The sequence below is a fragment of the Artemia sp. Qi Xiang Cuo genome, chromosome 15 (assembly GCF_049724085.1).
Source record: "Artemia sp. Qi Xiang Cuo chromosome 15, ASM4972408v1, whole genome shotgun sequence".
NCBI classification, from domain to species: Eukaryota; Metazoa; Arthropoda; class Branchiopoda; order Anostraca; family Artemiidae; genus Artemia; species Artemia sp. Qi Xiang Cuo.
The window spans coordinates 49,200,771-49,216,687 of NC_142808.1; the positions used below are offsets into that span (position 1 = coordinate 49,200,771).

The window sequence follows — 15,917 nt, forward strand, 5'->3', positions numbered from 1 at the left end:
GGCTATATTTGTTAAAGATGGGCCATTTTCTTAAGAAAACACTTACATTAGAAAAAATACTGAATGTACCATTATTACCTAAGTAAAACGACAAAAAATAAAGTATTTATTCGGTGTTTTAACTAGATACGGCTATATTTGTTCAAGATGTGCCATTTTCTTAAGAAAACACTTACATTAGAACAAAAAATTACGAAATGTCACATTATTACCTAAGTAACACGACAAAAAATCAAGAATTTATGCGCAGTTTTAACTAGATAAGGCTATATTTGTTAAAGATGTGACATTTTCTTAAGAAAACACTTATATTACAAAAAATACTGAATTTTCAATTATTACCTAACTAAAATGACAAAAAATCAAGTATTTATTCGCAGTTTTGAATATCTAAGTATATTTTTGAAACAGATGGGCCATTTTCTAAAGAAAACACTAACATTAGACATAAAAAAAAACTAAATATTCCTTTATTACCTAAGGAACACGACAAAAAATCAACTGAGCTTTGCCCATGAGACAGATCCTGTTTGTTTACGATTCTGAGTATTTTTGGTTTTCCCTCTGAAATTGACTTCCCCCTCTCCCCCTCTGCCCTCAGAAATGTGGGACCGAAGGGTCTTTGAGCCTTCCCCTTGAGGCAGATCCCGTTTATTTTCGATTCTGAGTATTTTTGGTATTCCCTCCAAAATTGACCCCTCTCACACCTGCCCATCAGAAATGGAGGAACGAAGGACCACTGAGCTTTGCCCATGAGATAGATCCTGTTTATTTTCAATTCTGAGTATTTTTAGTTTTCGCTCTGAAATTGACTCCTCCCCCCCCGCCTCTGCCCTCAGTAATGTGGGAACTAAGTGTCTTTGAGCCTTCTCCTTGAGGCAGATCCCGTGTAGTTTCGATTTTGATTATTTTTGGTTTTCCCTCCAAAATTGACCCCTCACCTCCCCTGCCCACAGAAATTTGGGAACGAAGGGTCTTTTAGCCTTCACCTTTAGGCAGATACAGGTTATTTTCGAGTAGGTGTATTTTTTGTTTTCCTACAAAATTTACCCCTCCCCTCCCCTGCCCAAAGAAATGGTGGGACCGAAGGGAGCGTTAGATCCTATTTTAAATTGACAATACTTATCAAACATCACTTGTGTATTATACAGACCACATCGGAAAGGTAAAGCTAGGTCAAGTCACAATGTCATTCTATCATCGTTAGTCATTTTCATAGACCGATGATGTTTCAAATGTATAACAAATTACCTGAGTTAACAACTCCTTCGGGGTTACCTTAACTGCTAATCAGTTTAATCGTTTTTTTCTCCACTGATACAATCCAATCACTAACTAGAATCATTCACAATCCTATTATTCAAAACATTAATTAATATTGTTCATTGTCTACGTAAATTAAGCTTTAGGCAATACTGGTTTAGAAAAACTAGAATAGTGACATAATTTCATAATCCTTTTTTTCTCCACCTTCATACAATCCAATCACTAATTAGAATCATTCACACTCCTATTATTCAAAACATTAATTAATATCGTTCATTGTCAACGTAAATTAAGTTATAGGCAATACTGGTTTAGAACAACTAGAATAGTGACATAATTTCATAATCCTTTTTTTTCTCCACCTTCATCCAATCCAATAACTAATTAAAATCATTCACACTCCTATTATTCAAAACATTAATTAATATCGCTCATTGTCTACGTAAATTAAGTTATAGGCAATACTGGTTTAGAGAAACTAGAATAGTGACATAATTTCACTTTATCGACCCTCAAATTCCATTATTTGAGGGAGCTCTGAATCTCTTTGAAAAGGTGTAATGTCTTGTAGAAGTATTACCTATATGCATGGGGATAGTCACTCTCTTTGAAAAGGTGTAGAGGCGCAAGCAAATAACGTTGAAATTCCTAGGGGCGCAAGCAAATTCAATATGTACATACTACTAATCGATTTAATCTATCTAGTTATATTACAAATTCTGTTGTAAAAAGAACTAAGTTCTATATTCTTTTTCAATGATTTTTTTTTCATTTAGAAAATTATATTTAATCTATACCTACCTTCTTAGCATTCAATCACTCCATTTCTGTTCTATTTCCGGGTGTAGAGGGTGTATTCATATCCACCATTCACTCCACTTTCAAAGGTTTTAACAGAAGAAAATCTAATTTAGAACTGACAGATTATAGAAAAAACAAACCATAAAAATGAAGACAAAAATTCGACCTGAGCAAATGTTGCGAAATTGGAAGCATAAAACATTTTTGCAATTAATTAGGTTCGCCTTTTACCTTGATAATAACGCTCTGAGGTCTATATCTGATATCGACATATGGTGAGGAATTTCAAAGGCAGTATATTTGCATAAATGGTAATCTGCAACATAATAGGAAGTATAGTGAATCACTAATTTGCAGTTTTTTTTTATCAATTAGCTTCTTGTATGATTTTTTCGATTGCATCATGAATCTACACATTATATTTTGAAAAATCACTATATTTAGGAAAAAAGCACTAGGCAAAATAAATTATCACTAGAAACAGTTTCACAAGAGGTGGCAGCCTTGGTTGCAATGGACCCAATTAAACCGTTACTATACATATCATAAATCTCAGAGCGAAGTTACCGCCAGGGTTGCCACCAGACCAAAAGAATTTCGTAACGTCCAACTCTTAAAAACGTAACTTTTGACAGGAAAGCCTTTCAAGCCAGGGTGCCTTAATTTCGCTATCAAGAGTGGTACTTAAAGAGGGGATGGGACATTTGTTGCCTGTATAATTTGAAACATATATTTTTACGTAATCTCATTAAAAATCCTCCTTCCAACTTTTAAAAGGTGCCTAAAAAGTATACAATAATAACGATTCATGCTTCTTAACCTTCAGGAAATTCCTATTTATTCAACTGTAAATGCTGCTTCCAGTTTACCTGCACAACAGAAAGACATCCCCCCCCGATGCGTGTATAAAACCCCAGACTTCTATTTTGCTTATCGTGTTGTTGTTATTTGTAATTGCAATTTTTGGTGAGTTGAGCCAAAATTTGATGAGTAATACGTACTAAATAAAATAAAAATCTATAAACACGGGACACTTTGGAGTTTTGAAGAAAAGAAGAAAACCAACTAGATTTTTTTATTTTTAAATTTCAATAAAAACGATCTTAATAAATCTAGCTTCTTAAAAAAGACCCAAAAAATCATTTTAATCGCTCACTTCCCGTCTAACATTTTAGATTTGCTTGGTCTCAGTCTCAGCACCTCTAGCTTCAAATTTGCATCGTTCCAACATGAAGATCTAAGCAATACCGAATGACAGAGTTTTTTTTTTTTTTTTTTTTTATCGAAAAAAAATATTTCAAGTGTTGCCTTCAATTACTATATAAAACGACAATTATTTGACATAATTTGCATTTTTTTGTTTTTAGTTTGAATCGTGACTGTGCTCCCAAACAAAAGTAATTAAGAAATAAAGGAAGAATTCAGACAATTCCACTCTAAGAATGTTACCCTAAAGCTGTTTGGATGGATCTCACAAGTCCAGACACGTACAAAGAATTTTTAGGGGAGGAGGTCAAACAATAAAAAAATTAAACTCATTTTCAAAATGAACTAAAAAGTAGATTTTTTTTTCTCAAGAATATATGAATATAAGCGAACATGAGGGGCACAAAAAGCATTGGGTTTTACATAACATAAACACAAAATTTATCTAGGTTTTTAATGCATAAACTGAAAAAGTCGATGAGTTGAGGAAAAAAAAATCAAAAAGATCAACTTATGCGAAAACGAATCGATTTTTTGCCCCGAATTTTCACTTATATTTAATGTTTTCAAATTTTTAATTTTCAAATTAAAAAAAATATAATGTCTCATCCAAGATTACAACCTAAGTTAACAAAGCCTCGGGATATGCTCTTACCGTTGTGCAACACTGATAAAAGTGGGAACTAACTGAACAGTCGCAAGTGGTTGAAAAACAGTTCACAAATTAAAAAAAAATTGTGTGACAAAGAAATAAAAGGAAGATGGAACAAAAAGATCAGTGAGTTAATAAACATGAACCGAAAATGATTTAATAAAAAAATTTAATGGGGATAATAAAAAACCTATAATTTAATAAAGAAATGCCGAAAAATTTACGTTTTCAGGGGGTTGGGGCCCCAGTCCAGCCTGCACGGTCCCTATGAATCAGTTTTTAAGAAAACTATAAGCCTACCCTATACAGATAGAAGACTGTTTATCTTCTTCATAAAAATGGGCATTAGTCTAGTTGTCGTTTTCTAAAGCCAAATATTTAGTGATTGTCCTTTTCTGAAGAAAACATGCTAAAAGTAGTAAGTCATATAAAGGTTTCAGTCCTACACCTGAGGCATGAATATGCGTGTAGTTTAACCGGTATATTGGCTTACCACGGGTCAGTCACCTATTACTACGAACGGTATTCTATTTCGTGATATACATGTTTTTTTTTATGGTAAATCCGTGCCAGAAAAACCGGCGTGTCTTGTTTAGCTGCCAATATAATCAATTATTTTATTCCAGTTTTTCTAAACCAGTATTGTCTATAACTTAATTTACGTAGACAATGAACGATATTAATTAATGTTTTGAATAATAGGAGTGTGAATGATTCTAATTAGTGATTGGATTATATGACGGTGGAGAAAAAAAGGATTAAACTGATTAACAGTTAAGGTAACCCCGAAGGGGTTGTTAACTCAGGTAAGTTGTTACTTGACCTAGTTTTACCTCTCCGATGTGGTCTGTATAATACACAAGTAACGTTTGAAAAGTATTGTCAATTTAAAATAGGATCTAACGTTCCCTTCGTTTCCCCATTTCTGAGGGGCAGGGGAGGGTAGGAGAGGGGGAGGGAGAGTCAATTTTGGAGGTATAACAAGTACCATTCATTGAGATAGTAGCTCTATGTTGGCTCGTTTTAAATACTTCAGCTTGTCTATTCATTTGTGTTAAATAAAAATCTTGAATCTGGAAAATGAAAAAATAAGTATTTAAACAAAATGTACGATGTTGCTAATTAAAGAATAGTAGGCTACACTCAGAATTGTTTGCATGAGAGTTCAGTTAAAGAGGGCTCACTTGCAAGAGGGTTCAGAAGCATGGGGGTTCACATGCCTGGGGTTCAGTTACACGGGGATTCAGTTACAATGGAACCCACAAAAAAACAATGGCGCGCACACAAAAGCCAAAAAATGAAAAATAAGTATTTAAACAAAATGTACGATGCTGCTAATTAAAGAATAGTAGGCTACACTCAGAATTGTTTGCGTGGGGGTTCAGTTAAAGAGGTCTCACTTGCACGAGGGTTCAGATGCATGGGGGTTCACTTGCTTGGGATTCAGTTACATGGGGATTAGTTAAATGCGATTGAGTTGCATAGTCTCATTAGAAGAAATTGGAGGTCACACTTAAACAGTTCTATTAAGAGCTATTTTTATGGAAATGGTTCATTTTTGAATTGAAGCTATGCTCTTCTGACTGAAGATAAACATTTGAATCAGAAAATGTGAAAATGTACACAATTGAAACAGAGAAGTGTGTTTTGACGATATTTTCTATAATTTCGTCTGAAAAATAGGAGTTCACGCTTAAAAAGTTTTATTAAGAGCTATTTTTATGGAAATGGTTCATTTTTGAACAAAAACCACGCTTTTCTGATTTAAAATATTGAATAGATACATAGAATTATTCATTGAATATATTTACTATAATCTCGTCTCAAAAGCAGTTCACGCTGAAGAATTTCCGTTAAGAGCTATATGAATGGAAATGTTTCATGTCTTTAGGAAAGTCAGCCATAGATTGTTGAAACTTTGAATAAATATCTTCATTTTTAGCCTAATTGTATAGGTACTAAAGAACAACTGAACATTTTTTCTGATATTTTGTGTTTTCGCAATAAAATAACTTGTCTTTAGCAAACTTAGCCATAGCTAGTTGAAATTATGCATAATTATCTTCATTTTTAGCATAATTGCGTAGGTACTAAAGGAATATTGAACATATTTTCTGAGTTTATATGTTTTCGCAAGAAAATATCTGGTCTTTAGTAAACTTAGCCATAGCTAGTTGAAACTCTACATAAATATATTCATTTTTTAGCCTAATTGCGTAGGTACTAAAGGAACATTGAACATTTTTTCTGATTTTGTGTGTTTTCGCAAGAAAATAGCTGGGTAAAAACAAATCCTCTTGATATTATTTGAAGAAATCATTACATAAAATTTTTGTTTATTTTTTTTGTACGTATCTTAAAATGACAAAATATGCTTACGGCTCTAACAATTGTGCTCTATGATTGGTCAGAGACACGATGTGGCTTTCCCACTGGTATTCTATGTCCGGTTATCGACACTACCCAGTCTATTGCATGTATTAAATCAGTATTTATTACGCAGTGGAACGATAAACACATAAGTCATATCTTAAAAAAAGTGAAGATGGAGCATTTTAATAAAGTGTGTTCACATAACAAGGTTATTGTAGCATTGAATGCCGACAAGGAGAAGTATTTGAACTATGAAACAAGTACAAGTGGTAGCACTATTGGAAATGTATGCAAGCATTGTCATGACAGTAAGGAATTAAATTTCTTTGGAATACTGAAAAAATTCAACTCTTATGTTGGTGGTTATGCGAGATTGAGATCTCCAGAGATGATTATACTCAGAGAATGCCTATATTAAAATAATCATTGATGATAGAGGACAACTCTTTGCTACTGTTGCAGGTAACACATTACCTACTGATATATCCAATCGTCAGCTTTCGGGTATTAGCATTCAACGGAAGGTCAATAAAAGAAAGGCCTACTCTTCTACTAATATCGTAAACCATATCATGTCTACGTGCCGAAACTGTTACCTGTGTAAAAATAATGTGATAATAGACAGTTAAATTGACAGATAAATAAAAAGGGCATTTTCAGAAAATGTCACTATGGAATATAAACATGAATCGATGAAAAAAAAGCACCAGCAAACGTTACTGCCATTGATCAAACAGTCAATGAATCTAATAATATCAAAGACGAAAAGCATATTGAGCATGTTGATGAGACACCAGTAAAAACTGTGTAGGACTCGAAACGGAATAATGATTATTCTACTGATTACAAACTAAGACAAAACAATAGATACAATATCAAGAGAGAACATAATGAACTACTTTTTGGAACAGATTCAATATGTCCAAATTTAATCATTGATATTAATAATGTATCATAATATATTTTTGTATTAATATTCTACATAGCATTATTTCATTAAAAATATTACATTGTTATGTGTTCATTATTTTTAGAGTAAGCTAAGCTAGCATATCAAACGTTTAGAATCTCTATTAAAACATTGGAGATGTAAGAAAAGGAATTTGCATACATCTATTGTCAGACACATGGGATAACATTGACAAAATCTAGGTATCAGAATGAATAAATTCATTATCAACATCCTTTATCGGATATGTAGCAAGGAGTAGCAAGGAGTTGACCTGCCACAGTAGCAAGGAGTTGTCCTCGATCATGAACGATTATTTTAAGCAGATATTCTCCTTGAGCAAAATAATCTCTTCGGATATTAATTTCAGTTAACAACCGATGGAAAAGTGAAATTTTAGCGCTTCTTCAAAGAAATGGAATTCCTTACTGTTATAAAAATGTACGTAGACATTGCAAATAGTGCTTCAACCTGTACTTGTTTCATAGTTGAAATAATTCTCCTTGTCGGTTTTCAATGCTACAATAACCTTGTTATGTGAACACACTTTATTAAAATGCTCCATCTTCACTTTTTTTTAAGATATGACTTAGGTGTTTATCGTTCCACTGCGTAATAAATACTGATTTAATGCATGCAATAGACTAGGTAGTGTCGATAACCGGACATAGAATACCAGTGGGAAAGCCACATCGTGTCTCTGACTTATCATAGAGCAAAATTGTTAGAGCCGTAAGCATATTTTTTCATTTTAAGATACGTACAAAAAAAAAAAAAAAAAATTTATGTAACGATTTCTTCAAATGATATCAAGAGGATTTGTTTTTACCCAGCTATTTTCTTGTGAAAACACACAAAATCAGAAAAAATGTTCAATGTTCATTTAGCACCTTATCAGTTAGGCTAAAAATTAAGATATTTATGCAGAGTTTCAACTAACTATGGCTAAGTTCAGTAAAGACCATCTATTTTCTTGCGAAAACACACAAAATTAGAAAAACAGTTCAATGTTCACTTAGTAACTACGCAAGTAGTCTAAAAATGAATATATTTATATAGTTTTTATGCTAGCTATGGCGCAGTTTGTTAAGGACAAGATATTTTCTTGCGAAAACACAAAAAATCAGAAAAAATGTTCAATGTTCCTTTAGTACCTACGCAATTAGGCTAAAAAAAATTAAGATATTTATGCAGAGTTTCAACTAGCTACGGCTAACTTTGCTAAAGACATGAACCATTTCCATAAAAATAGCTCTTAATAGAACTTTTTAAGCGTGAACTCCTATTTTTCAGACGAAATTATAGGAAATATCTTCAATACATGATTCTCTGATTATAATGTATATTTTCAGTCAGAAAGGCGTGGTTTTGGTTCAAAAATGAACCATTTCCATAAAAATAGCTCTTAATAGAACTTTTTAAGCTTGAACTCCTATTTTTCAGACGAAATTATAGAAAATATCGTCAAAACACACTTCTCTGTTTCAATTGTGTACATTATTCACATTTTCTGATTCAAATGTGTATCTTCAGTCAGAAAAGCATAGTTTCAATTCAAAAATGAACCATTTCCATAAAAATAGCTCTTAATAGAACTGTTTAAGAATGCCCTCCAATTTTTTCCAATAAGACTGTGCAACTCAACCGTATTTAACTAATCTCCATGTAATTGAATCTGCATGTAACTGAACCCCAAGCAAGTGAACCCCCATGCATCTGAACCCTCGTGCAAGTGAGACCTCTTTAACTGAACCCCCACGCAAACAATTCTGAGTGTAGCCTACTATTCCTTAATTAGCAGCATCGTACATTTTGTTTAAATACTTATTTTTTCATTTTTTGGCTTTTGTGTGTGCACCATTGTTTTTGTGTGGGTTCCATTGTAACTGAATCCCCGTGTAACTGAACCCCAAGCAAGTGAACCACCATACATCTGAACCCTCGTGCAAGTGAGACCTCTTTAACTGAACCCTCATGCAAACAATTCTGAGTGTAGCCTACTATTCTTTAATTAGCAGCATCGTACATTTTGTTTAAATACTTATTTTTTCATTTTCCAGATTCAAGATTTTTATTTAACACAATTGAATAGACAAGCTGAAGTATTTAAAACGAGCCAACATAGAGCTACGATCGCAATGAATGGTACTTATTATCAGAAATCACCAAAATTGACTCCCCCTCCCCCTCTTCTACCCTCAAAAGCGTGGTTTTGGTTCAAAAATGAACCATTTCCATAAAAATAGCTCTTAATAGAACTTTTTAAGCGTGAACTCCTATTTTTCAGACTAAATTATAGAAAATATCGTCAAAACACACTTCTCTGTTTCAATTGTGTACATTTTCACATTTTCTGATTCAAATTTGTATCTTCAGTGAGAAAAGCATAGTTTCAATTCAAAAATGAACCATTTCCATTAAAATAGCTCTTAATAGAACTGTTTAAGTATGACCTCCAATTTTTCCAATGAGACTATGCAACTCAACCGCATTTAACTAATCCCCATGTAACTGAATCCGAATATAACTGGACCCCAAGCAAGTGAACCCCCATGCATCTGAACCCTCATGCAAGTGAGACCTCTTTAACTGAACCCTCATGCAAACAATTCTGAGTGTAGCCTACTATTCCTTAATTAGCAGCATCGTACATTTTGTTTAAATACTTATTTTTCATTTTTTGGCTTTTGTGTGTGCCCCATTGTTTTTGTGTGGGTTCCATTGTAACTGAATCCCCGTGTAACTGAACCCAGGGCAAGTGAATCCCCATGCATCTGAACCCTCGTGCAAGTGAACAATCTTTAACTGAACCCTCATGCAAACAATTCTGAGTGTAGTCTACTATTCTTTAATTAGCAACATCGTACATTTTGTTTAAATACTTATTTTTTCATTTTCCAGATTCAAGATTTTTATTTAATACAAATGAATAGACAAGCTGAATTATTAAAAACGAGCCAACATAGAGCTACGATCGCAATGAAAGGTACTTGTTATACCTCCAAAATTGACTCCCCCTCCCCCTCTCCGATCCTCCCCTGCCCCTCAGAAATGGGGGGACGAAGGGACCATTAGATCCTATTTTAAATTGGCAATACTTCTAAAACGTTACTTGTGTATTATACAGACCACATCGGAGAGGTAAAGCTAGGTCAAGTAACAAATTACCTGAGTTAACAACCCCTTCGGGGTTACCTTGACTGTTAATCAGCTTAATCCTTTTTTTCTCCACCGTCATACAATCCAATCACTAATTAGAATCATTCACACTCCTATTATTCAAAACATTAATTAATATCGTTCATTGTCTACGTAAATTAAGTTATAGACAATACTGGTTTAGAAAAACTGGAATAAAATAATTGATTATATTGGCAGCTAAAAAAGACACACCGGTTTTTCTGGCACGGATTTACCATAAAAAAAAACAAAACATGTATATCACGAAATAGACTACCGTTCGTAGTAATAGGTGACTGACCCGTGGTAAGCCAATATACCGGTTAAACTACACGCATATTCATGCCTCAGGCGTAGGATTGAAACCTTTATATGACTTACTACTGCTAAACACACAAACAGTACCATTGAATTACTTATTTTATACTATTTCCAAATATCATGGCCTCTTTTCTGAAAATACACACCCCCCCCCCCCCCATGATGGTCCGGGATATAGCCCTAGGAATATATTAAAAAAATCAGCCAATAGAATTCTTACTTTACAATATGAAAGAACACGAAAGAATGTCATCACAAGATTCGACAAAACGATGAAATGTATTTATACAGTTATATATGGGACCGCAGATGGGGAGGGGGGTATAATTTCAAAAAAGTGACCATGATATTTGGGAGTAGTTTAGCATAAAATCGAAAATTCTAGCTCAACTAACCCAACTCCCTCCTCAATGCTTAGATGTAACCAAAAATGGCTCATTTTTACAGTTTCATATATTTTCTCAATACCAGCTGTTCATAATCCCATATAAAAAGAGCAACTTTTGTATATAACCTGATTTTATGTCAAACCAATAAAAAGGGGGGGAGGTTGTTATGGAAAGAATAATACATATATCATCGGTACTAGTCAATTAGCTGATACAAACGCAAGAAAGATGCTAAAGCAAACTAGTCAAACGGGTATCAGTCAGTAGAGAATTGGATCGCAAAGTGTGGCTTGTCATTGCGTTTAAAATATCTAAACCACAGTTTATATAATTAGGCAGTAAGTTTGCCGCAGATGATTTCTGGCTTTTCATTCTCGGTGCGAACAAAAGCTCCTCCCACTTATTTCTGCGCTTATGGGTTAGTGTGTATGCGTCAATTAATGAGAAATGGTTACAAAGTGCATTATTCGTAATTGCGAAAGCAGAAAAAAACTTGGTGAGCCGGCCAAGTGGTTTGCAAGTGTTGATCCGATAAACTAAAGTTAGGAGCAAGTTTAATTAATGCAAACTTGCGTTAATTAGGTAAATTACACTACTTTCGACTACTTTAGGGCGGGGGGCACCCCTCGACCCTCTGGATCCGCCACTGGATTGTTTATCATTTTTTTTCACGTCGTGATATTTATTTTCTACGATATTTATTTTCTAGATAAGACTAGTTTCGTTTTTAATCAATGTTTTCGTATGAAACGGGCAGACTTTTCCTGAACTTAAACAATAAACACCTCTCTTTGAAAATCTTTGCACTTTGTGAATTTAGATAGCGATAAGGGTTCCTGATTGAGACCAATGTTAGGATTTGGGTTCTAATTATTGATTGTTGAGGTAAAAGTTGCCACAATAGCCTTATCCAAGAAAATACCAAACGTCTGTTAAGAAGTGTTTTTCGTAAAATTCTTAGGGAGTTTTCAGAAAATTGAAGGACATCACACATTTTAGTCGCAGATCCAAAATTTTAAAGAATAAAATTTTATTTTTTAATAATAATATCTGGTCGTTTTGAGTTTGAGTTATTGTAGGCTTCTATTTCTACTGATCTTAAGTTTAATATGGCCTTTACTTTTCTTTTAAAAAAACTTTCTTTTTCGTAAAGTTTTCATAGTATATATATATATATATATATATATATATATATATATATATATATATATATATATATATATATATATATATATATATATATATATATATATATATATATATATATATATATATATATATATATATATATATATATATATATATATATATCGCCGCGTACAAACAGCTCCTCTCATTTGATCTGCCATCAGCGGTCCAATTACCCTGGAACAGGTATTTTGGCAGAAACTTTCTCAAAATGCCTTTGAAACCAACTTGAGACTTCGAAACCTAATTGTAATTCCTAAAAACATCTAATAATAACATTGCACTACTAATTACTGATTTTCATATATGTATTGGAATAAATTAATTTAAAATTAGTTTCTTCAAAATTTAGTGTTCCAACGTTGAAGCCAAGTTTCGCGTTCAAGAGAGATCTGACTTGTCTACCCGTGAAAAGATCTAATGTCGCTTATGTTTATACCGGTTTATACATTCTTTGGAGCAATCGCACCTCGGTCCGGTTTTTTATAATGGGTGAGATAGGGAAAGATCAAACTGCTATTATATATACTGTGATCTAAACTATTGTTTTTTGGGGTTTCGGGGGTGGGGGGTACCTAGATTAGGTTACGTATTTAAAATATACTATGCTTTACCCCCCTAATGTGCAAATATATAGCCAAATTTGGTTCTAAATTTTTATATTTTCATCATATTTTGTTTTATTTCATTCGCATTAACTAATGAAACTAACTCCTCCATATAATTTTAGCATGACTGTTGACGGAACAAGATTCAAAGTCAACTGATGAAATTGATGAGGTGACTAACTGACTATTGTCACTTGTCACTAAACAACTGATAATCGTATGCTCATGAGAGACGATGTTATCTTAACTTACTATGCGAGTAATCGAAGTGGGTATTTTCTCCTCCTAAGAACTGAGTGATTTGTTTGATAAGATTAAATAACGGCGATCAGAAAAAATGTCGACACTCATGTCAGTGTAATTAAAATTGGAACAGCGGATTTTTTCACGGGGTAAAAAACAGATTACTCAGAAAATGTAAAACCATCATTATTCAATTGCGTAACATACCGTTTTATTTAAAACATACCAAAATTGATACGGGCGTAACCTTAGTTGCCAACCGGTGAAATGTATTTAACTTACTATAATAATGTAAATCCTTAATTCCTTTTAAACAATGTATTACTTAGCTAGAAGTATTCATCAAATATAGAAGAATAAAGAGTCAAACTGGCATACAATGTTTTGTTGAGCCCAAAAGGGTTCTTCAAAAATTGCCTTAGCTGACGGTATTTCACGTCATCTAGGCGGGGTATTGGGTAAAGTTTTCAACTAGCAATAATCGCACCTCGGATAAACCTCATCGGTTACGATATTGCCACTGCGCAAAGCTAACTGTACCTAGAAATGCTCATGAATAAAAGCACTTTGACTAAGAAAAGGATATTTAAATTGTTTCTGATTTCTGAAGCTCAAATATGAAACTAGAATAATTAAAATGTGATTTCCAGGTAGATTGAAAACTAAAGAATTTAACTTACTATCTAGTTTCTTCAATTATCGTCAAAGTAAAGTAGTAATAAACATTCGCGAGTTTTTTGCAAGTAAATGAGTAAAAATACTAGGGGCCTCTCACTCGATATTGTAAAACCTATTTATGGAACATTCCAAATTAAATGGATTAGGGAACATAAGGGACATACAATTAGGGATAGAAGGTCAGTTAATTTTTCATTTGGGATCTAGGAATTATTATAAGAAATAAAATAAATGAATTTTCACGATTTTTTTCAAGTAAATGACAGAAAATACTAGGGACTTCTCACTCGATGCTAATGCTTCTAATCTATTGATGCATCACGCCAAATTAAAAGGATAAGGGAACAAAGGGGATAACTAATTTCAGATAGAATGTCAGAATGTTTTTCATTTTGGATTTAGAGCTTTCTTTGCCAAATTTTAAATTTAGTTAATAATTTATATGCATAGGTGATTTAAGAGCTAATAAAAGGTACATGGCTACAAATAGCGGAGGTAATGACATAAGAATCCTGCGCTAAAAGCTAGAAATTCTACAGAATATTACTTTAGGCAAACAGAATATGAGTTCAGGCAAATAGCATTAAAATATATGTAATTATTGAAAAAATACCAAAAAAAGTATGTAAAAGCCTAGAAATTCTGGAGGGATCGCCATTGAATTCTTTTCCTCCTAACGTGCTCCTTCAAAAGTGAGCCCCCCCCACTGCAGACAATTCCCTGCAAAAAATTCCATGTAATTCCTAATAACAAATAATAACAAATAGTATACGTAAACAATAGCAAATTGCAGTCCTTTCCCCAAGGGCTGAGGGGTTATCCCCAGAGGCATAGTTATCGGACCTTTCAACTATCCTAAATCGAATGAGCCTCTAAAAATTTTCATCAGATCTCTGTGGGAAAAAAAGGGGGCTAGTTGCCTCTAATTTTTTGGTCACTTAAAAAAGTTAGTAGAATTTTTAATTCCTCTTTGAATGAAATTATCTCAACCTTCTAAGGTCATTGGTTTTATGGATTGATGATGGGAGGTACTGAATTGTTTTTTATTTATTTTTTTTCGTTTCTTGTTTTGTTTTTGGTAATTAATTCTCGCCACCTTTCGTAAGTTGATTTATATTTACACCTGATGCGGTGATTATTTACCTAAAATAGCTTTACTTAAGATTTCGTTATGTTTATAGTTGATATATAAACCCTTCCATCTTAAAATAGGACAAAACTTGGTTCCATATTATCCACTCTGGAAAAGCAAAACAAATAAAGACGCCCGTTATGTTTCTTCTGACAAAAAAAAAACGAAATTCCAGATCTTAAAAATAGGAGCTGTATGATCTGACGGTATGATTTTCATTAAAATTGCTAGACATTTTGGGGGTATTTCCTCCCTTTTTCGAAATTAAGGCAAATTTTCTCAGGTTTGTAGCTTTTTGTGGGTAACAATAAACGTAATGAATTTTATATATATGAAATCAGCAGTAAAACATTATGTACGATATACCCCTGCAGCTCAGTTGTTCATGTATTGACGCACTGTAAACCAGTTTCTTTCGCTAGTTTCTTTCAGCAAAGCGTAAGGACAGGCAAAGAGAAGTGACAAAATAGACGGGAAATATATAATTTGGGCTATATAATTGCAGATTAGGGGGGGTGGGGTGGGGTAGGGGTAAAGAATCTGGACAGTGCGAAGTCAGACAACAATTCTTATTTCATAATATCAGAATGATTGTAGCTAAGACATTTTGAATGCAGACTCGCTTTACTTTACCCCTCCCCCCTAAAGTGCAAACATATAGCCCAAGTTTGTTTCCAAAGTATTATATTTTTATCATACTTGGGTATATTTTATTAGGATTAACCTAACTTCACTTCTTGGGATGCAGAGGGTACATCATACAAGTGCCAAAATTAATTCTTTGATGCAATAAATGTTATCAAAATTCCTTTTTGGAAAGTTTTGGTCACTATTGGGCAGAGTCGCTCATCACTTACAGTTCGTTTCCACGAACAATTTGGTACCTAGAGGTGTCTTGTATAAGAGAAGACAATCCCATGTGGTCCCAAGG

General features: G+C 33.4%; 1 protein-coding gene and 1 non-coding gene across 2 annotated transcripts in view; both read right to left on the reverse strand.

Annotated features, from left to right (window-relative positions):
- The window catches only part of LOC148943776 (mitochondrial-processing peptidase subunit alpha-like), a 78,614-nt gene that overhangs the window by 39,594 nt on the left and 23,103 nt on the right, over positions 1-15,917 (reverse strand).
- LOC148943777 (U4 spliceosomal RNA) lies at positions 13,568-13,708 on the reverse strand. Its single transcript, XR_016143034.1, has one exon. It is a non-coding gene; the product is annotated as a U4 spliceosomal RNA (small nuclear RNA).